The 21,144-nt window shown below is 48.6% G+C and overlaps 1 protein-coding gene across 2 annotated transcripts in view; it reads right to left on the bottom strand.

Moving 5' to 3' along the window:
* The window catches only part of ELFN1 (extracellular leucine rich repeat and fibronectin type III domain containing 1), a 242,852-nt gene that overhangs the window by 211,801 nt on the left and 9,907 nt on the right, over positions 1 to 21,144 (bottom strand). The window contains exon 1 of one of the 2 annotated variants that reach the window (XM_083711492.1): positions 12,577 to 13,094. The exons of the other annotated variant lie outside the window; for it this stretch is intronic. The gene's annotated coding sequence lies outside the window, so the exon portion shown is untranslated. Of the gene's footprint in view, positions 1 to 12,576; positions 13,095 to 21,144 lie in introns of those variants that run through there. 2 annotated transcript variants of the gene reach the window in all.

The following is a 21,144-nucleotide window of genomic DNA, read 5'->3' as shown; positions in this document are numbered from 1 at the left end:
CTCACAGTGGCCAACCAGATACTTATAGTAAGCTAATAATAATAATAATAATAATTTATGTATTTATTTATATCCCACCCTCCCCAGCCAAAGCCAGGCTCAGAGCGGCTAACAACAATAAAAGTAACACAGTCACAATCAATCATAATCAATTAATTGAAACACATTCTAAAATCAATTCATTCTAAAATCAATTCAAGCGAGGGCACTCTCCCATACCCTCCAACATTTCTCCAATGAAAATAGTGACGTCCTAAGGAAAAGTGGGACATTCCGGGATCAAATCAGAAACCAGCTTCTGTAAATCTTGGATTCTCCCTGGAAAATAGAGACACTTGGAGGGTCTGTTCTCTCCCAACCCAGTTCTCCTTTATAGCCATCACTGTCTCCTGATGGAGCGACTTCCATAGTTTAACTAGAGTCCTTCCTTTTATCTGTCCTGAAACTGTCCTGATGGGCTCCTGGCACTTTGAAATTTACCGCTGCACCACTGGTGTGCATAGGATTATAGCCTGATCCTATGCATGTTTACTCCAAAGCAAGTCCTCCCATGTTCGGTGGGATGCAGCCTGCAAAAAGTATGGCTAGGATTACAGATCTCCGTTGTCTTACCAGCGTGATTCACATCAAAGCTCCTTTCCAGAGTCCAAAATAAATAATTTGTACAAACAACTCCACTCCTCCCGTGTGTTCACACAGAGAACAACTCCCTAAACCTGACCTTTCCGAGTTAATCTTTCCTTCAGGGGAGGCCTCAGATCTTGTTCCTCCTAATGATCAAACAGGATTTCTCTAACCAGACATGGGAGAACAAACCCTTATCTCAGGCCTGATCTCCATCCTCTCTCCAGGGCTCCTTGCCTTGTATTTCAAGGTTTTTCCTCCCCAGTTCTCCCTCCCCCATCTCCTTGAAACCAGCCAAATCCACAGTCTAATCTGGAAGAGTCTCAAAGGCATAAAGTAAAGGGGGGGGGGAATTAAGAAGAGAGAAATAAATCCAACCCTTAATTCTGTCATGCCTCTGAGTTGCAAAGGGAGAGGTTCAGTTCAGTTCAATTCAAAGAGAGACTTTGGCCACGATCACACCATACATATAAAAGCACTGTGGTACCACTTCAAACCATCACGGCTTCCCTCAGAGAAGCCTGGGAGCCGTAGTTTGTTAAGAGTGCTGAGAGAATTGTTAGGAGATGCCCTAGACCCATCCCAGAACTACAATTCCCAGAGTAGTTTAGCAATCAATCTCACTTCACTGGGAACTCTAGGAATTGTAGCTCTGTGAGGGGAATAGGGGTCCCCTAAAACTCTCAGCACATTATTATTATTATTATTATTATTATTATTATTATTATTATTATTATTATTATTCCCCGCCCATCTGGCTTACAGCATATATAGTAAAGGTAAAGGGACCCCTGCCCATTAGGTCCAGTCATGGCTGACTCTGGGGTTGCGGCGCTCATCTCGCTTTATTGGCCAAGAGAGCCGGAGTACAGCTTCTGGGTCATGTGGCCAGCAGGACTAAGCCACTTCTGGCGAACCAGAGCAGCGCACGGAAATGGCGTTTACCTTCCCACCAGAGTGGTACCTATTTATCTACTTGCGCTTTGATGTGCTTTTAAACTACTAGGTTGGCAGGAGCAGGGACCGAGCAACGGGAGCTCACCCCGTCGCGGGGATTCGAACCGCCGACATTCTGATCGACAAGCCCTAGGCTCTGTGGTTTAACCCAGTGCGCCACCCGCATCCCATACAGCATATATAAAACATAGTAAAATATCAAACATTAACAACTTTCCGATACAGGGCTGCCTTCAAATGTCTTCTAAAAGTTATGTAGTTCTTTATCTCCTTGACATCTGAAGGGAGGGTTTGGAAAATAACAGAATTATTTGGGAGAAGCCATGACTGTTTATAGTGGAATCATAGTGCTACAAGAGTAAGTGTGAATGTGGCCTTCCTTGGATTGGGGACGAAGAACTGACTTGCCATAGCTTCTGGTAATAGCAGACCTCAGGAGTGAAAAGTTGCCATCTGTACTTTAATTAACCCCATCCTATGAGGGATGGGGGGAAAGTCTTCTTGGTTCATATTTGAATGTGAATCCCTAATGCACACTTCTCAAACTGATGCATAACCTGAAATGCAGCAGCGCTTCAAAAAATTGCTCTTCTCCAAATTTCGTGATGCTCTGAGCTCCCCGGCCAAAAAATTGCATGCCAAAATGTACGAGTGTTAGTGGGAAATGTGCACACACACATAAATACATTAGATTTGGGGAAATGGCTTGCAGTCGTATACTACTTAGGCAAAAATGCATCTAATGGGGAAATGTGCACTAAAATGTATTTTTAAAATTGTGAGTTTTTTGGCGGGTCAGTCTGGATGATATCCTGGGTCCATTCTAGGCCTGCTAGAATTTAGCAGAAGAAATGTGATAAAGCAGCCAAACCCATTCCTTTGTTAAGGGAATGGTTTTAGCTGTACCACCATTTATGTATGGAAGTGAGAGCTGGACCATAAAGAAGGCTGATCACCGAAGAATTGATGCTTTTGAATTCTGGTGCTGGAGGAGAATCTTGAGAGTCCCATGGACTGCAAGAAGATCAAACCTCCCATTCTGAAGGAAATCAGCCCTGAGGGCTCACTGGAAGGACAGATCCTGAAGCTGAGGCTCCAATACTTTGGCCACCTCATGAGAAGAGAAGACTCCCTGGAAAAGACCCTGATGTTGGGAAAGATGGAGGGCACAAGGAGAAGGGGACAACGGAGGACGAGATGGTTGGACAGTGTTCTCGAAGCGACCAGCATGAGCTTGACCAAACTGTGGGAGGCAGTGGAAGACAGGAGTGCCTGGCATGCTCTGGTCCAGGGGGTCATGAAGAGTCGGACACGACTAAACAACAACAAATTTACATTCCCAAGAAGGTTGTCATAGAGACAAGTGGGTGGGCCTTTTCCCACCTGGCTGCACGCCATGTCATTCTAGGATGGAGAACAATAGATGAAGGGCAGCTTTGTGTATAGAGAACTCTCTATAGCAGGGCTCAGCAAACTTTATCAGCAGGGGGCTGGTCCACTGTCCCTCAGACCTTATGGGGGGACTGGACTATATTTTGGGAGGGGGATGAATGAATTCTTATGCCCCACAAATAACCCAGAGAGATACATTTTAAATAAAAGGACGCATTCTACTCATGTAAAAACATGCTGATTCCCGAACCATCCACGGACCAGATTTAGAAGGCGATTGGGCCGGATCCAGCCCCTGGACCTTAGTTTGCCTACCCATGCTCTACAGTGGTACCTCGGGTTAAGAACTTAATTTGTTCTGGAGGTTGGTTCTTAACCTGAAACTGTTCTTAACCTGAGGCACCACTTTAGCTAATGGGGGCCCCGCTGCTGCCGCGCTGCTGGAGCACAATTTCTGTTTTCATCCTGAAGCAAAGTTCTTAACCCGAGGTACTATTTCTGGGTTAGCAGAGTCTGTAACCTAAAGCGTCTGTAACCTGAAGCGCCTGTAACCCGAGGTACCACTGTATAGAGTCGAGGCACCCTGTTCACTTTCCAGTCTGTTTCTATGGCTTTCCAGAATGCAAAATCGCTGGTTTTCAATCACTTCTCAGCCTTTCGGCTAAGATCAAGTGTTTAAAAATCACTGCTTTCCATTTGCTAGTAATGCTCAGGTATGCCTCTCTGTGAATTGCCATTTTGGGATTAGTTATGAGAATTGCTAGCATTATTCAGTAAAAATCCAAAGGGGGGGGGGGAATGTGAACATGGGTCCCATGTTGGCGGTTGTGAGTCAGAGGCAGATCTGGACACAGGATTTTCTGGGCTTTTAAAGCAGGTGGTGTAAACAACATCACCTCCTACATTGTAAGCCTGTTATTAAAGGTGCTCCCAGGTCTTTTGCAGCTGTTATATGCTCAGTCCCTTTAACAATAAAGAAACAGACTGGAGATGGAAGGGATCGAAGTCAGTATCCTCTGCATACAAAGGGTGAACTACAATGGTACATCGGGTTAAGAACTTAATTTGTTCTGGAGGTCCGTTCTTAACCTGAAACTGTTCTTAACCTGAAGCACCACTTTAGCTAATGGAGCCTCCCGCTGCCGCCGCACTACCACCACACGATTTCTGTTCTCATCCTGAAGCAAAGTTCTTAACCCGAGATACTATTTCTGGGTTAGCAGAGTCTGTAACCTGAAGCGTCTGTAACCCGAGGTACCACTGTATTGCGCCCAACACACTGAGCAGCTGGAAATGTATTTCAAATCTGGGCTGTTTTCTGCTGCCTCTAACACTGCCTCTTGCAGCAAACTTTCCCTCCTGACTTTTAGTGTGTGCATGTTTGTGTTTTATTTAAATTATTTTAAAACACTGTTTCATTTGTCAGCTGCCCAGGGAATATTTACTGATGAGTGGCTGTATACATTTAATAAATATATGGAATAGAAAAGAGGGGCATTAGCAAACCATCCTTTCCCCAGTGGCTTGCTAAAACCAAGTTATATTTTGCACTTCTTGTGCTTTGGCGTTCTGTTTAGTTTTTTGAAAATGGATGAGTTATATATAAATAGGAATATGAGGAACTTGGGACCAAGAATCTGGACAATTGCCTTTCTAACTCGATTACCGAGGACTAAATGCAGTTGGCCTTTTAAAAAATTGGGGGGGAGAGGGAAACCTGAAGCCAAGAATTAATATGGCACCCTTTTCATTTTAGGGCACAATCCTATGCACACTTTTTACTGAGTAAACCCCACTGAACACAGCCGTGCTTACTCCAGAGTAAACCCATGCACAGGATTACACCATTAAAATATCAAATAGAAATGAAGATCAGAGGCATGAAAATAGGACCCTATAATCAAGAATCTATTCCTGATAGCAACTCTTAGAGGTCCTTTGGTGGCCAACTTAATTGAAATTTGCAGAAGTTCAAAACTGAGCCTTCCCCTTTGTTCCCCTCAAATTTAGTCACTCAGCTTTTGTGGGTTCAATTAAAATTCACCAGATTTCAAAATCACGAGAGTTCAACGTTCAAAGTCTGATTTGCAAATCCCACATCTACCCATTTTTTTTATTGGTGGACAGAGGAACATCAATACAAAATTGATGGGGTTCTGTTCTCAAGACATCTCTCAGGTAGTTTTTGATAGATATTGCTACACAGCAGCAGGGAACATGTGAAATATTGGCAAAGGCTAACCCTCCGCATTGTAAAGCGACTGCGACTCAAAGGCCCTTCTTGGACGTGGTCAAACATGGACAGCTTTGTGCCAGAGATTGCAAAATGGGGGCGGTGCTGAGATGCAGAAGAGGCTTGAAGACACCCACTGAAATATACTCAGAGTCGCAAAGTGATTTCATGCTCTTTATTCAGCTCATAGTAGTGAGGAGGAATGAATGAAAGTCCCCTCAAAGTATCTGCTTTATATACATTATTTACACAATGGGCTGCACATGATTGGCTAATTCCGGAATTCTACTGTAAGCCAATCAGGTTGTGGATTCACTTCTATCTGGAGCATGATTGGGTGTTTCCTGCCAACCAATCATACTGCTGCATTGTTCTAGGACTAATCAGACTGCTGCATTCTGAATCCTATTGTTCTAGGACCAATCAGACTGCTGCATTTTGGATCCTATTGTTCTAGGACCAATCAGACTGCTGCAGTTTGGATCCTATTCAACTCAGTACATAATACCCACCAATGGCAAAAAGCTGCTTTGAACAGAACCCAAAACTTCTTTTCTTAAAAAAATGGTGGAGAATCCTTAATAATAATAGTAGTAGTTGTAGTAATAGGAAAACTGTATTTATATATAACCCTGCCTTCCCCCCCTGACAGGACTCAAGCAGGTTTGCAGATAAAAATAAGAACCACTAAAAACAGGGGGGATCATTTTTTTATATTAAACATTGATAGAATTTAAACAGCTTAGTTCCTGAATGTTTTGGCTGCCGAATGTCGCAAACCCAGAAGTGACTGTTCCGGTTTGCAAACTATTTTTGGAAGCCGAACGTCTGAGGGGTTTTTCCGTGGCTTCCAATTGGCTGCAGGAGCTTCCTGCAGCCAGATCCGTAGCTAGGTGATCTTGCACCCCCTACGCATGGACAAATTAGTTATTCTTTCCACCTCTCCTCCAACCTCGCCCCCTCCACTCATTCAATTCACCCTCTATTTAAAACCTTTTCCTATGAGGCAATAATCAATATTTTTATTTATGGACATATTTTAAAGCCGATTTTGTGCCCCCCACTTGCCTGCAGCCCTGGCAGGGGCCCACCTCACCCCCACTAGCTACGGCCCTGCCTGCAGCCAAACAGAAGCCACGCTTTGGTTTTCAAACATTTTGGAAGTCGAATGGACTTCTGGAACGGATTCTGTTCGACTTCCAAGGTACCACTGTACATATACTGCATATATACGCGGAATGAGCAGAACGCAACCCATGTCTGTGCATGCGCAGGTCGCGATTCGCCACTTCTGCACATGCACGTGATGTCATTTGGAACACTTGAGCATGCGCAAGTGGCGAAACCCGGAAGTAACCCTTTTCGGTACTTCTGGGTCGCTGCGGGACGCAACCTGAAAAGACGTAACAAGAAAGAAGATTCCACCTAAACATTAGGAAGAACCTCCTGACAGTAAGAGCTGTTTGACAGTGGAATTTGCTGCCAAGGAGTGTGGTGGAGTCTCCTTCTTTGGAGGTCTTTAAGCAGAGGCTTGACAACCATATGTCAGGAGTGCTCTGATGGTGTTTCCTGCTTGGCAGGGGGTTGGACTCGATGGCCCTTGTGGTCTCTTCCAACTCTAGATTCTATGACCCAAACATAACAAAAGGTATGACTGCATAAAATTACTATAGAAACAGCATGCCAGCAGCCTTTTCATTAAAAGCAGTCAGTTCCCAAATTCCTGTTGGAACAAGAAAGTCTTCACCTGCCGGTGGAAGGACAACAAGGAGGGAGCCAGTCTGGCTTCTCCAGGGAGGGAGTTCCAGGATCTGCAAGCATCCATTTCATTTCAAAAGCAAGACCAGGTGATTTGAAACTCTAGAATATGAACTTTCCACTATGTTTCACTAAGGGCCCTCAGTTTAATGTGGATTGTGAATCCCTTGTGCCTCTTTTAATTCCCCCTCTTTCATGTCTGTGGCGCAATGTCTGTGTCTCTGGCTACTGAGCGGAAGGTTAGTGGTTCGAGCCCACCCAGGGGTGGCGGAGGGCAAGATTCCTGCCTTGCAGTGGGTTGGACTAGATGACCCTTGGAGTCCCTTCCAACTCTACAGTTCCGAGATCCTATGCAGCATTCGCCAGTTACTACCATTCCACACTGCCTAACTCCTGAGATTTCCAAAGCCATCAGTCCAGCTTTCGTATTTGGATTTTCAAAGCATGAGGAATCTCCAGATTTAAGCGAGGAAAAAGTGTGGGGCAGCAGTTGTTGGAGGAGAACGCTGGCTGGGCAAAGGGGAATTAAAGGAGGCAAAAGGGGTTCGCCATCCACATTAAGCTGACGGGGCCTGTGTTTCCCTAAGAGAGACAGTGTGGTGTAGTGGTTAGAGTGTCGGACTGGGACCTGGGAGACCAGGGTTCAAATTCCTACCACCACCACCAAGCTCACTGGGTAACCTTGGGTCACTCACTGCTTCTCAACCTCACAGGGTTGTTGTGGGATTAGATGTGGAGAAGGAAAACCATCTACTCCACTTTGATCTCCTTGGAGAAAGGATTGAAATATGCGATCAATATTATGCTGCCTGCATAAGAATATTGCAGAAGTGTTAACTTACTGACCTTATTAAACCTTTGCGCATTCACACACACACACACGCACACACACACACCAGTCCCACCTATAATCTTCGGAAAGGGCTTAATTATTCCATGCAGAAAACATCACAGCCTTGAATATTTATTTTGACGACTGGTAATAGGTTTCCTCGCTGGCGTTTTCCCTTTTGCAGCGCAGCATCCTCGTCATGCTGTTCCTTTAAGATTTCTTGCTTTATTTAAACAAACAAGCAGGCATTGAAAGCGGGGGGGGGGGGACGACTGAGAGAAAAGGGGGTCCACATGTTTTTACTGGCTAACTATAAACCATTCTGACAGTGAGGAGGGGAAGATAGCTCTCAGGAATGTTAAGGGGGAGCTACGAAATCCAGATTAAGAGGTTTGGTAGAGTCAATCTTTGGATAACACGGTCTTCTGGGACAATACGTTTCTCCAATTTCCAGTTCCAGCTGTGCAACCAGGACTTAGGGGGCAGAAGCCCCAGGTCCCACTGAGTGTGTGCAAACACATCGGAGACATCAGAGACTATACATTTAAACCACATGCCCAGCGGCGTAGCGTGGGTTGTAAGCACCCGGGGCAAGGCAAGTAATTTGCGCCCCCTAACCCGTGGATTTGCGCCCCCTAACCTGTGGATTTGCGCCCCCTAACCCGTGGATTTGCCCTAACCCCAGATGTTGCGCCCGGTGCGGCCGGCCCCCCCTGCACCCCCCACGCTACGCCACTGCACATGCCTCCCCACCCCCACCTCCCCAAGAATCCCGAGAACTGTAGTTTGTTCTGGGAACCGTAGTCCTCTTAGAGGTGAACTACAGTTCCCAAGGTTTTTTTAGGGGGAAGCCAGGCTCCTTTAAATGAATGCCGTAGGTGCGACCCACGAAGTCCAAAGAGACCTGACTCGCCGGCTGCCCAGGACCGATGGATTCGAATCAACCCCGAGTCGTGTAAACGCGCCAACCCTGCTAGAGAGGAGCCGTCCTGCGCTCGTAGCTCTTTTACAACAAGACTAATACGTATCTCTCCCTTCCAAGCTCCCACTCCTCCCGACCATCAGCTTGCAGCCCAGGGGCTGGAGTGTGTGCTGGGGGGGGGGTAGGAAGACTCCCCCCCCCCCGCGCCGCGCGCGCGCCTTTCTATCCTCCGCGCCCCCTGGAGTTTAATGAAGATGCAGTCCACTGCGAGCCCAGATCAATGCCGTGGGCAGCTTCACGCTGCGTTCTTCGATTTAGCGGGCTAATGACATTTCACATTTAAGAGCAAAGAACGGGGGCGAGCGGGGGAGGGAGGTCTGTTTGGCGAGGAAGGGGGGCAGAAGAGCAGGGAGCCCCCCCCCCGCTGTTTTAAAGACAAAGATCGCCTCTTGGCCCATTTGGAGAGGCCAAACAGGGGACCCAACTAAAAGCGAACAGAACACACACACCGCTTTAAGGCAAGGCTTTCTGGCCTCCTTGACACCTCCCGACCCCACTCCGACCGACAAAGAGATCGCTTGCTTTGAGCCAAGTACGCCCCGACGCCGGGACTCACCTCCCCCGGGCCCCCAGTCAAGGCTGGCTCCCTTGCTCCTGAGCTTGTGAAGAGCGCCTTGCCCACCGCCAGTCTTCTCATACTCCACCTCTCCTTTAGCCAAGGTGAGAGGCAGTGTCATTCTCCCCACCCAAAAAAAAACCATTTTCCCATCTGCACCTCCTTCCAGCGTCCCTCTGACACATCTCGGTTTATGCCCCGGTACCTATTTGCCTCCGCCTCCCCGTGACCTGGAGGTTTTACAGTTGCAGTGAAAGATCAAACGCTTGTTGGTTTGTGTAGTACACACACACACACACACACACACCCAACACATGTGTACATCCCCTGGCTTTATAGTAACACATCCACTCCTCACTTCCAAAGAGGACTAACTTCAAAAAAATCTAAGCTGAGCAGAGTATAACTTCAGGGAAGATAGATCAAGAATTTTTTTTTTTATTTTTTAAAAGCCTTACTGAAAAATTCAACTTGGCTGCCCTTTCCCTTATCTTTGATGTGTCCTCGTCGCTATTTTAGGAGCTTGACCCCAAACCCTGCCTGTCTCAAAGGTCTCAGTGTTGGAGTGACGTCGATGCGAGATCGTTATGGACCCAGAGCAGATACCCAGCTCTGAAAAAATCTCCATTATCTATAACTCAGAGTTATCCAGCTCCAGCTGTGCCTTAGGTTGGGAGACAGGTGGGAAATGGTCATCAGAACATATCCAACACCCTTTAAATAAAAATAAAAATCATGGTCCCCATCTCTTCTTAAGAAAGCAACTGTGTGTATCTCCTCTTTGCTGAAGCCTTTGGGATGGGCACTCACATTTAACTGACAAGGCCTCCATGATCTAGGCTGGCTGTTATTAGCACATGGGGACATAGGAAAAGAGGAAGCAGCCTTCTACTGAATCAGACCATTGGTCCATCTAGTTCAGTAATGTCTACTCTGACTGGCAGCAGCTGTCCAGGATTTCGAGCAGGGAACATTCCTAGCCCTACCTGGAAAGCCAGTGGGGATTTAAACTTGGACCTTTGGCTCTACCTGAACAGCCACCTGTTGGGGACATTCTCACCTGGCGTTCCTTGCTTCCAACTGGGGGAGATTGACTTAGATCAGGGATGAGGAACCTGTGGCCCTCAAGATGATACTGGACCACATCTCCCATCAACCTTGACCTTGGCCATGATGGCTGGGTCTGATGAGGAGGTCAAGTAGTTCAACAACATCTGGAGGTCCACAAATTCTCCATCGCCAGCTTTAGACCCTTGTGCATAGAATCGTAGAGTTGGAAGGGACCACAAGGGATATCTATACCAACCCCCTGCAATGCAGGAATCTTTGCTCAATGTGAAGCTCAAACCAACGACCCAACCGTGTGTGGACTGAGCTATCACATATTTCAGGGATGGCCAGTGCGGTGTCCAGAAAGATGCCACCCAACATGGTCAGTGGTCTGAAGTTAAGGGAGCTGTAGTCCCCCAAAATATGGAAGGTTCCACATTGGCTGTGCCTGCTGCATTTAAATCCTAGGACAGACATGGCTATGTGTGCTGTCTCATAGGCAAATAGGAATCCGTCTTGTTCTGAGTCAGACCCATTGGCCCATCTAGCCCAGAACTGTCTACACTGACTGGCAGCAGCTCTCCAGGGTTTCAGGATAAAGTCCCTCCCTAGATATTGAATCTGAGATCTTCTGCATGCAAGGCAGATGCTGTACAATAGAGTTGTGGCCCTTTCTGCTCCTATCGCCAGAGGCAGGGATCGCTCCAGTGTGGACTGAAGGCCATGAGAACATAAGAGGTGATTTTAGGATCAGACCAATGGCCCATTTAGTCCAGCATTCTGTTCTCACAATGGCCAACCAGATGCCTGTGGAAAATCCACAAGCAAGCCCCAAGCACAAGAGCACTCTCTCACTCCATGACTTCCATCAGCTGGTCTTCAGAAGCATCTCTGCCTCTGCCAGTACAAGCAGGGCAAAGTCATTTAGCCTTCTCCTCTGTGAATTTGTCCAGTCCTCTCTTAATGCCACCCATGTTGGTGGCTATTCCTGCTTGATCAGAGTCACGGGAACCCCCTTGCACCCCAGAGCCTGGACTGAGTCTCTGAATTTCTAACCTTCATAAATGCCAACTCCAAGATTCAGCTCTAAGGGACAAGGGATTGGGCTAAAGCCCAGCTTGCATCATGGTGCATTCCTCCTTTCTAACATTTACTTGGGAGTAAGCTCCCTTCAATCCAGGGGCTTTGGAGTAAACAATGCAATAAATCCTCTTCCTGCTTCCTACATCTCAAAAGGTTCTGGCTAAGGAGAAGAAAGTTATATGACTGACAACAAGGCAAAATAAATTTAAAAATTGTCCAGCATTTATTCATCCAATGTCCTTTTGGACCAGCATCTCTGACCTTATGTCCCCTTCCCCTACAAATGTTTTGGACTTCTATCTATCTATCTATCTATCTATCTATCATCTAATCTATCTATCTATCTATCTATCTATCTATCTATCTATCACATTTACACCCCACCTCCCAGGAACTCAAGACAGCATACATGGTTCTTCCCCCCCCCCCAGTCTCATTTAACCCCCACAACAACCTTGTGAGGTAGGTTAGGCTGTCAGGTTGAATGGGAGAGGATTCGAACCTAGGTTTCCCAGGTCCTAATCTGGCCCTCTAACCACTACACCATCCTGGCTCAATTGCCAGGCTGGCTAGAACGGATGAGAATTGAGGGCTCAAGGCACGATTCTTACATTGTTTTATGCATTTTTTAAAAAATACTTAACACATCGTTTTCTTTCCCCTTCAAGTGGCTCAAGGTGGCGTGCCTGGCCCCCCCTTCCATTATATCATCACAAGAACCCTGTGAGGTAGGCTAGGCTGACAAGCAGCGACTGCCCCCCCCCCCAACATGGTCACCCAGTGAGCTTCCTGGCTGGCCGGGATTCGAACTCTGGTCTCCCAGTCGGACACTCTGAGCAGGAGACCACGCTGGCGCTAGAACTCCCACCGTGGCTGACCATTGGATTCGCTTGCTGGGGGGGGGGGTTGGGGTTGGGAATTGGGGTCCAAAACCAGAGCACGAGGTGAGGGGGGCCTGTATAGGAGCCTGGCTATATAGTTCCGAAGCCGCCGCTGCCCCCACTTTCCTCTTTAGATCTCTCACAAAGTTTCTAGGTCGGTGGCCGGACTGGGCAGGAGAGACGGGGAGGGTGGGTGGCCGCTGGCCGCAGGGACTCCTGCTCCCTTACCTGTCTCTCCCTGTGCGAAGGTAGCCAGCCCAGGTGGGTCGAACGACCGTTCCTCTGTTCTCCTGGACGGCAGCAGCAGCCGCCGCCGCGCCTTAAGCGATCTTCTCTCCGCGCCCGTCGATTCTCCGCGGCTGGTTCTCCAGCGCCGCCTGGCCGCCCCCTCGCGGGCATAGGGGACCGGCCAGCAGGAGGGAAAGACGGGTGTCTGGACCCCCCACCCCGCGCCCAAATCTAAGAGAGAATGAAAGCAAGAAGCGGGCGCCGGAGGTCCAGAGCCGATGCCGATTTGACCGACGGTCGGGTCGGTTTCTACGCCGCGCCCATCGCCGGGTCTTCGGATCTACGAAGTTAGAAGCCCTCCCACCAGCGCCGCTCCCTCCTCCGATTCAGCGGAGGCGCTTGTCCCGGGATAGCCTCGATCCTGAGCACGTTGCTTCGCGAGGAAGCCTCGAGGGGACCAGCCGTCTCGGCGGGGCTTTCCTTCTGAGCAGAGACGCCTAAAGCTGGAGCCGTCCAGCCGCAACACTAAATGCTCCGTTCCCTTTATCTTCACGGAGCCCATAGGCGGCGCCGGAGAACGGGCGGGGGGGCCAAGCGCCCCCACAGCAAAGAGCTCGCTGCTCCACTCCCCCCCCCCTCCATTGCTGAACTCCTGTCATAGACAAATCCAGCTATTTTCTTTCAGGGATCTTAACACATGAGGCACAGTTCGCCTAGCTAGAAATATACATTCTCCCTTCTTTGCCCTCCATTATTATTATTGTTGTTGTTGTTGTTGTTATTATTATTATTATTATTATTATTATTATTATTATTATTATTTACTGGTGCCGCCACTAAGTAAGCCCCGTTGAATTCAGTAGAACTTACTTCCGTGTAAACGCTCATCAGAAGAGACTGCGAAGCGGGGGGAAACTGGATCCGACTCCCCCCCCCCATAATTTTTTTGCCCCCACCTCTTCTGAAACATGCCCCCCTCCCTCGTTTAGGTCGAGGGGGGAAGCGTTGGTTTTCCAGGTTCACCTTTTTGGCTTTGCAGCCCCCTCAAAGCTCCAGCTAGAAAATAGAAATCGCTCTCCGCCCCCCCCCCCCGCCCCCCGTTAATTCTCGGCGCTCTGTATCCGTAGCACGATCTCAGCGCCTCTCTCGCTCTCTCGGCAAAGCAGCTGGCCAATTCAGCCGGCATACAAAGGAGCTGCCTCGAGTCCAGCGATAGTAAAGGGAGATTTTTATTTTTTTAAGGAGGAGGGGAGGAGAGAGACAGTAATAAAATCCTGGCGTGGACAACCGGGCAAGGAAGAAGCATTTGTGGTGATCAAAGCCAACCATCTCACCAGGTGTGTATCATGAGATCAAGATCAAGGAACATCCGGATTTGTTTGGGGGTGGGGGTGCGTGCAGCGTAGAACTCCTACATCTGAATTATTCTTATTTATTCGTATTAAATAACATGTTATACATGAGATACGATTTGGCGTAGTACTTTAAAAAAAATTAAACCGCCTTGGATGCCTGGGCAGAAAGGCGGTATAGAAACGAGATGAAATGAATTCATTCATTAATTCGTTTCGTTTCTATACCGCCTTTCTGCCAAGGCATCCAAGGCCATATTTCGGAGTGGGTGGGAAGGAAGGAAGGGGGGCAAGCTAAATGGAGGAGAAATGACGAAGGTGCAAACCTCCCGCCCTCACCTCAGACTGCAAATTCACACCAGCACCAGTACATTAAAATAAGGGACATGTGAGGAAGCAGAACCTGCTTCCCCAGAAGAGGCAGCTGGTTTCTCAGAAAGCAGGCCTAAATGACCTCGGATATCTTGAGTTTTCTATTAGCCAGCAGGTTGCAAGCTTTGGAAAGGCACAGAGAACTCCGCCTGAAGAAGAGCCCTGTTTAATCCGAAAGGTGTTTTTATCTGATAGAGATCAACAAAGTAACCCCGGTCCGTTCAGTGCATGTAGTGAGGTGCAGCTAAGCTTCCTTGCGCCGAACGAACCCTAGACCAGGTTCACACGTGGCCACTGCTTCCAGTTCACCGCCACCGCCTCTAGACCGTATCCCCCGCTCTCCCATATCCCTGCATTGGCTAGACGACCCTTTGGATCCCTTGGCATTGCAATCAGAGGAAAGAAGCTAAGCGGGTTGGACTGGATGATCCTGGGGTGTCCCTCCCAACACTACAGCTCTGTGATTCTTGAGATGCGTACCCGAGCCCTGGAAGCTGCTCCCTTTTCATTCTAGCTTTAACCGAATTGTCAAATGCTGCACTTTTGCCTTTTGCATCTCATCACCAACCCCAGGAGTCTCGTCTGCTTGCCAATTTACGATCCCTCCTTATGCATCTGAAGGAGTGGACTCTGGCCCACGACAGCCCAGGCCGTCATAGATATCCTCCTCCAGGCGTCACGGGACTGTTCGGGTTTTTCCCGCGGCAATCAGAGCTCGGCCTTCTCTGGAAGCTGCTCCGTTTGAAAGAGGCGACCTCACACGCCGGGAGTCCCCACACGGCATATGGAATTCCAAAGCCATCCCTGATTGAAGGGGAACGGGTGGGGAAAAGACGGGAGACTTTCCTTCTGTGTGGTTTTTTTAAAAAACCAATCTGATTGCCAGGCTGTAACAACCGCAGGGAGAACTAATCCAGCTTTTCACACAGCTCAATCCTGGGCATGTTTATTCAGAAGTAACGTCGGGGGCCTAGATCCTAGGAGGAATCGAACCCGATGGGTTTTCATTTCTGAGTAGGATAGGATCGCACTCCATCCCTGCGCCTACTCATCAGGCAGGACTGTTGACCAGGAAAAGCGTAGGGGTGGTGGTGGCTTACTTGTGAGTAAAACTTTTGCTGGTGCAACTTAGAGTCATAAAATCTTAGAGCTGGGAGGGTCATCTATAGTGCAACCCCCGAAAATGCCGGCATCGCAGCAAAAGAATCTCTGACATGGCCACCCAGCTTCTGTTTAAAAACCTTCAGCGAAGGAGAGTCCACCACCCTCAGAAAGTTCTTAATGTTTAATACGAACCTCCTTTCTTGCCACTGGAATCCATTGGTTCGGGTCCTGGGCTCTGGAGAAGCAGAAAACAAGCTTGCTTCGTCTGAAAGCCTTTCAGATATTTGAAGATGGCTATCATATAAGCAATGACAAACCTAGACAGCATCTTAAAAAGCAGAGACATCATCTTGCCGACAAAGTTCCGTATAGTTAAAGCTATGATTTTCCCAGTAGTGATGTATGGAAGTGAGAGCTGGACCATAAAGAAGGCTGATCGCCGAAGAATTGAGGCTTTTGAATTATGGTGCTGGAGGAGACTCTTGAGAGTCCCATGGACTGCAAGATCAAACCATTCTGAAGGAAATCAGCCCTGAGTGCTCACTGGAAGGACAGATCCTGAAGCTGAGGCTCCAATACTTTGGCCACCTCATGAGAAGAGAAGACTCCCTGGAAAAGACCCTGATGCTGGGAAAGATGGAGGGCACAAGGAGAAGGGGACCACAGAGGACGAGATGGTTGGACAGTGTTCTCGAAGCTGCCAGCATGAGTTTGACCAAACTGTGGGAGGCAGTGGAAGACAGGAGTGCCTGGCATGCTCTGGTCCAGGGGGTCATGAAGAGTCGGACACGACTAAACGACTAAACAACAACAACATCATATAAGCTCTCAGCAGGCTGAACACACTCAACTCCCTCAACCGTTCCTCATAAGGCTTGGTTCCCAGATCCTTGATCATCTTGATAGAAATACCCTTCTGGAACCGGTACTCCAGGTGCGGTTTGACATATATAGGGCCACCCACACGTGTCCATAGGGTCCCTCCCTTGTCACAGGTGACGGGGTGGGTCGGTGGGTTTCTACAGCCATCAGCAGAAAGCCCTAGATGTCTAAGGTAGCAGCAGGACTCTGGAACGCGGGGTCGGATCCTGGATACGTTTACTCCGAGGCAACTGGCACTACGTTCACGCAGACCCTCCGGGGCAGCCAGACATCCAACTCAGCGGGGTTTCCCCCACTTCCCTTCCCTTCCGAAGCCTGAGGGATTCGGCTGTGTGTGTGTTTTAGGACCACGGTCGTGCGCAGCCCGATCCTAACGCGCGTTTACTCGGAAGTAAGAAGCCAAAGGAGCTTCTAGCTCGTCAGAAATCCTTTAAAATCCCACACGTGGAGGAAGGAAGAGAGAAGATAGGGAACAGATATGAAGCTGCCTTATACTGGCTATTGGTCTATCTAGACCCTGGATTGAACCTGGACCTGAAACCTTCTGAATGCGAAGCAGGTGTTTTCCCACTGGGCTACGGTTCCTTCTCAAAAGAGGAGGCTGTGTGTTATGAAATTAGCAAGTAACTTGTAAGTTTCAGCCTCGCTGCCTCCCTTTCTCCTCCCTTAGTCCTCTCACCTTCTCTTCCGGTTAGGCAGACTTGGAACAGCGTCGTTTCCTGTCTCACGCCCCATAAACTCTCGGATTTGTGGAGCGTGGTTTTTTGGTTGAGTTTTTATGGGATGTTTCTTGGCTACAGTCGCCACTTTGGGGAAGCAGCAAGGCGAGAGGCTGTAAAACTGTCTCAAGGCAAACGAACCTGACAGCATAATATTTTTCTTTCTCCACCTCACTGAAGGATCTCGCGTCTCTCCCAGCGCGGCTTCGCCCCCCCCCCCGCCCCTCCGGTGCCTAATAGGCCTTTGCAAGAAAGAAGACGAAGAGTCAACCCCAAAGAGCTTGCCCCGTTTTCTTGTCGGAAGTGTTCTCGGTGGGTCAAAGAAAACCACTGATGATTCCACCTCTGTTGTAATCCTATGGTCTTCAACAGGTCTCCTCGTTTAGGAATCGCCTTCTCTTTAATTGGAGAGCCAGAGGTCATTGATCTGGAGGGATTTGATAATCAGTCTGCTGTCTGCGGGGTTTCTTTTCCTGAAACTGCAAACTTGGGGAAGAAGGCCTGGTTCACACGTACATATCCATCACTGGGCAAGAGCGTCAATTGCACGTGTGAATGGGAGCCATCACAGATAAGGCTTTCATAACAGGATTATCTGAAACGCAATGGAGTTTTCTTTTCACACATTCTGCTTCCTGCCAAGCCTCAAGTGTTGAGGAATGGAGTGACGTTTTGCACGTGTGAACACTTCCCTTTGTTCAAAAGTAGGCCCACGGCATAAGTCCCAAAACTCACAGACACATACAGAGAGACTGTGACCTGAGTACTTCCCTGCTTACCCACCCCCGCATTCTATCCGGTTTCTCTTTCTGCCCAGTCTTTCCCCTAAGACATGGGGCAAGTTCACACGTGTATGACCATCACTTGATGAATGCAACACACAACCTTATGCCCCTACATGTACGAAAGGCTCATTCCTTATGAACCTTTCCTCGCACCTAGAGCTTTTCAGTAGGGTCGGTTCACACGTTCGAGTGCGCTCGCCCTTACATCGCGTGTCTGCTGCTGAACATATTGTCCGGTCACCGACCGGTTTTATTCAATGAGAAGGGCCTTGGGCGAGGGGCAGAGCTTCCGCCCCGCATGCAAGAAGGAAGGTCCCAAGCTCACTCCGCAACGGCCTCTCCAGAGAGAGCTGGAAGAGACTCGTGTTTGTCCTTCCTTTCGGAGGATATTTGGGGGATGCGTCGACTTAATTGAAAATGCGCCTGTACCGGCATCAGCTCTTTCGGGTGCCTGGAATAGATGTCATTTATATACAGCGATGGCAACTCCGTTCCCCTTTTGCTTGGAAACATTGGATTCAATTTATATTAATGATCTCTTTATTCACCACTGCAAACTTTTAAATATTTCATGCGATGCAAGCGGGCAGCGAACTGCGTCGAGCGCACAGGGAGGAAGGAGGCGCTCCGCGGCCCTCGGCGTCAATGTGGTCGCGGTGGAAGGGGGGTCCCTGTCGCTACAAGAAAGGCCAAATCGTCAGGACGCGAGGCGGGAGGATTTCGCCCCGAGGTCGTGGCCGTCTGGAGCTGCCGCACGATGGGTTTGTTTGACAGCGGGAGCCGGGGACCCAGACGGCGCCTGGGGAGGCTGTTGGCGGCGGAACCAACCCAGTCAAATGGCTCAGCTTTGGAGGAAATGATCGCCCCCTGGAAGTGAGCCCTCGAGATCTCGAAAGGCGGGGAAGGGCTGCTGCGTTCCCACGTTCGCCTCCCGTCCCGTGACGGCTGCAGCCTCCAGTGTATTGTGTGGACAAGCCAACGGATCAGGGATCAGTGGTCTCGTCAGGAGATACCCTTTGGGGGGAGAGATTTGGGACCGAAATGAGCAAGACAATAACCCCCACAACTGCTACAAAACTGACTTGCCAGGTTGAGAAGCGAGGCCAACAGCGTGGTGTAGTGGCTAGAGAGCTGGGCTAGGACTTGGGAGGGAAAGGTAAAGGGACCCCTGACCATTAGGTCCAGTCCTGGCCGACTCTGGGGTTGCGGCGCTCATCTCGCTTTACTGACCGAGGGAGCCCGCTTACAGCTTCTGGGTCATGTGGCCAGCATGACTAAGCCGCTTCTGGCAAACTAGAACAGCGCACGGAAACACCGTTTACCTTCCCTCTGCAGCGGTACCTATTTATCTACTTGTACTTTGATGTGCTTTCGAACTGCTAGGTTGGCAGGAGCAGGGACTGAGCAGCGGAAGCTCACCCCGTAGCGGGGATTCGAACCGCCGACCTTCTGATTGGCAAGCCGTAGGCTCTGTGGTTTAACCCACAGTGCCACCTGCATCCCTTAGGACTTGGGAGACCAGGGTTCAAATCCCCACTTGGCCATGGAGCTTGCTGGGCCAGCTGCTGTCTCTCAGTCTAACCTACCTCACAGGGTTGTTGTGAGGATACAACGGAGAGGGGAACAGCTATGAATGTCATCTCCATGGAGGAAATTTTAGTGGGATACATGTGTAGTAATAACAATATACCCATTGCCATCTGAAATAGTCTTCACCATCCCGGTGTGCGCTAGATGTTTTGGACTACAACTCCCATAAGCCTCAGCCACCTGGTTAGGGCTGATGGGAGTTGTAGTCCAAAACATCAGAGCACACCTGGTTGGTGAAGGCTGGGAGATGGAGAGCTGTAAGGCTATGGAACTAGCAATCTAAAATCACATAATTTCCCCAACACTAACTTGTGGAACTAGCTCCCACAGGAGGCAGTGCTGAACACCAACTTAGATGGCTTTCAAAGAGAACTGGAGAAATTCATGGAGGACAGGGCTATCAGTGGGTACTAGCCAGGATGTGGCTCTGCTCTGCTCTCCCTCCCTGGTTAGAGGCAGTAAATGGTTCTGAATATCAGTTGCTGGAAGCTGCAAGAGGGGAGATTGCTCTTGTGTGCTGGTCTTGCTTATGAGTTTCCAACATGTTTCTGGTTGGCCACTGTGCAACCAGCAGGCTGTTCCTCCTTCATTGGAGGCTTCTATGTATTATTATTATTATTATTATTATTATTATTATTATTATTATTATTATTAAAAAATTAATATGCTGCCCTATACCTGGAGGTTTCAGGGTGGTTCACAGAAAAGATCAACATAAAAACCACAATACATATAATCAAAATAAAACAACAACCCAATAGCACCCCCCCCAAAAAAAAGAATGAGGCACATTTTAAAAGGGCATAGGTTTCTAAGTAGAGGTTAGATGGCTATCTGTCATGGATGCTATAGCTGAGGTTCTTGTATTTCAGAGTGTTGTACTAGATGATGCCTTCCAATTCTACAATTCTATGATTTTTTCCTAGAGTGGGAAGTTCTTACCCAGGCATAGGCAACCTTTGGCCCTCCAGATGTTTTGGCCTACAACTCCCATGATCCCAGTGGTCAGGGATTATGGGAATTGTAGTCCAAAACATCTGGAGGGCCGAGGGTTGCCTATGCCTGTTCTTACCCATTCTTCTGAGTGGATCCATAGACTTCTGCCTCACTGACCTGCCAGCATCCTTCTTCTCATAATGGCCAATCAGATGCTTCTGGGAAGTCCACAAGGAAGGCTAGAAGGGTTATCAGTGGCCCACTACTTCTGGACATAATTAGAAGCTCAGACAGTAATAGCTGCTTACAGACCTCACTCCTCCTCCTCGAGTTTGTTTAATAACCCTCTCCCTCTCCAATCCAGTGGTTCTCATCACAACCTTCAGCAGGAGAATTTTAAAGGTCAGTTGTGGTGTGGTGTGAGTCTCGAAGGAAATGCTCTTCAGGGGTGTCACGTTCACACATTCAATGAAGGTTGAGATACCAATGCAGTGTAGACATGGCTGGTTGATCTCAACAAGACTCTACCTCCTGGGTCTCAAACATCAGACCTTTGCAAGCTGGTGCCTTGCAGAAGGTCTGGAGTCCAAATCACATCAGACCCAGTCAGCATGGCCAATGGTCAGGGATGATGGGAGCTGGAGGGTACCAACTTGGGGAAACCTCCTCCTCACCTACACCTGTGTCACTGTGCATCATAGGTATGGAACTTCCACATCTGGAGACAATCCTATGTTTCTGATTTTACCAACTGGTGGTCAGTCAAAGGTGCTCAAGCTTACCTGAATGGTTCCTCATTTCGAAAAAGCAAACAAGAATTGTATGCTC

This window comes from Podarcis gaigeae (assembly GCF_964106915.1).
Source record: "Podarcis gaigeae genome assembly, chromosome: 14".
Classification (NCBI taxonomy): Eukaryota; Metazoa; Chordata; class Lepidosauria; order Squamata; family Lacertidae; genus Podarcis; species Podarcis gaigeae.
Note: the sequence above shows the minus strand (reverse complement) of the source record. Positions and strands in the feature narration are given on the sequence as shown.